Raw genomic sequence first — 2500 nt, forward strand, 5'->3', positions numbered from 1 at the left:
CTTGCTTTAAGACAAGTTAAAAGAGGGAGCATGTCGCTAAGCTAGTGAAAGTCAATGGATCCGCAATGCTACATGGATGCATTGACTTTCAATAGCTTAGCAACATACTCCCTCTTTTAACTTGTCTTAAAACAAGACAACGGTTCATATGAAAAATAAGACACTTTACCACCTTTATAAACCCCAGCCAACGATGTTAACTGTATTAAGCACCAAATTAGTGGCATACCCCTTTAACATGGATTTGATCATTTCAGGTTTAATTACTTCCTGCTTGGCATTTCCTGTGTTGCCATCAAATGTGATGACCCTGGTAGTGGTTGGCACAGACCACTAGACCATACAGTCATTAGCCGGGGTTACACCAGAGAGAGCAGATAAGAATATAATAATATATATAATAATATATAATATTAATATTAATAATATAATATAATAATATAATACTCCTAGAATCTCTGGTTACGCTGCCATATCAGAGCCTGAGCCGCGCTTACAGCCCATGGTGCTTAAGGGATCACCAGCCCAGAGCCACAAGCCCTGTGCTATTAGTCCTGAATTGGTTTCACTGGCTGGCGACCCACTGCCCCCTCGAAGGTCACGCCTCGTTTGCGAAACGTCACTCTGACAAGCGGCTTTCAACGCGCTAAAATAGCGACAATACAATTCGGTTGCTGAAATGGACATTTTGAACGAGACAACGAATATTGGAACTGAGAGCAACCACAGATTTGTTCGACGTTGAAAGGAGAGGTGGAGGTATGTGAAGACACGGTTCAGAGGAGGGAAGTGAAACGGCCATATTGGAAGTGCTCTGTTTGGCCCTGGCAGGCCTCTGTATCTTTTTTGTATTACTGTGTTGGCAACATGATATCAAGGCCGTGTTTGACCGTCACCACAGATTTGGTCAAAGTTGAAATAAGAGCAAAAAGTAGGCCTACTGTAACTAAAGACATAGGGGGCGCTGTTGCACAGTATGCTAAGCCCCCCACATTTGGGCTTGCATGCCCATGTGGACCCCCGGTTTGAGTCCAGTCGGAGTCATTTCCCAGCCCTTCCCCATGTCTTTCTCCTGCTCATTTCCTGTGTCCTCTCACACTGTTATGTCATAATAAAGGCCCAAAAAGCCCCTAAAACATACTTTAAAATATATATATAATATAATAATATATATAATAATAATATATATATATATATATATAAAAAAGTAAAGACTTTGCCACAAATTTGTATGAGAACTAGTATGAGAAGTGTTCGGCAAAAAATGAGTTGCGCTCTTGACACACGTCCTTTTAGCTCTGGTGCGATGGTCAAGTAGACATAAACTGTTTGCAGGGGTGACTCGCACACAGAATGACCACTCAAACAGAGTGTTTTTTCAGAGTGTTCTTTTTACTTGGTGGAGCCCAGAAGGGTGAAGAAAAAAAAAAAGAAAAGAAAAGGTGCAAATGTTTCAGTCCTGTTTCAGTCACCCCTGCAAACAAACTAGTATGAGAACCCATAATAGTTAGATCAGCTGTTCCATGAAGACAGCCGTGTTTGAAGGAAAACATCACAGAGTGTAAGGTATGCTCTGAACCTGAAATTGGCATCACTGCTGTAACTCAATTCCGAAGAAGGAAGGCAGGCTAAGGTATGCCATATTGGAATTGGTAATCGCATTAGGAGGCGCACCGTGATGGGAATGGTGATGTGTCAGCAAGGTTAAGACGGTCATTTGATACACATGTCAGACACAGCATGTGTTACTCTTGATCTTGTATTAGGAAGTGTGTGTAAGATGAGAGGGGAAAATAGTTACTCATGACCATCGCATCCATGTGTGTTTTTGTGTGTTTGTGTGTGTGTATGTGTGTGTGTATGTGTGTGTGTGTGTGTGTGCGTGTGTGTGTGTGTGTGTGTGTGTGTGTGTGTGTGTGTGTGTGTGTGTGTGTGTTTGTGTGTGTGTATGTGTGTGAGTGTGTTTGTGCGTGTGTGTATGTGTGGGTGTGTGAGTGTGTTTGTGCGTGCGTGTGTGTGTACATGCGTGTGTGCCTGTGTGCGTGCCTGTGTGTGCGAGCGGGCCTGTGTGTGTGTGCGCGCATGGGCGCATGCATACAGTATGTGAGTGTGTGTGTGAATGCGCACGTGTGTGTGCGTGCCCATGTCCGTGCTTCCCATCTCATTCACAACATAACATGTGCATGTGCATGTCTCTGTGTCTTAGTTTGCATATTACAAACACGATGTGCAGAGCAAGCAGGTTTCAGAGACAGAGCAGCCTTGATAAATTCTCATTCTGTGCACAAAAAAACGCTCTCACCCACCCACAGTCTGAATAGTAAAGCGTGCAGTCTCTACGTAATTGAAAAAGCAAGCAACAATATTTCAGCTCACACATTCATTATACTGGCTGCCACCTAAACACATAAATATCTCTCGTAATGCAGTTTAGCCAGGGGTAGGGAAAGCAAATTCATCCGAATTAAAAAAGAGGCATAGGCACAGCATGAGGAAGAAA

General features: G+C 43.2%; 1 protein-coding gene across 2 annotated transcripts in view; it reads left to right on the top strand.

Annotated features, from left to right (window-relative positions):
- Positions 1–2500, top strand: part of chst11 (carbohydrate (chondroitin 4) sulfotransferase 11) — a 76111-nt gene that overhangs the window by 46923 nt on the left and 26688 nt on the right. The gene's annotated exons all lie outside the window — the stretch shown is intronic.

This window comes from Engraulis encrasicolus, chromosome 15 (assembly GCF_034702125.1).
Source record: "Engraulis encrasicolus isolate BLACKSEA-1 chromosome 15, IST_EnEncr_1.0, whole genome shotgun sequence".
Lineage (NCBI taxonomy): Eukaryota > Metazoa > Chordata > Actinopteri > Clupeiformes > Engraulidae > Engraulis > Engraulis encrasicolus.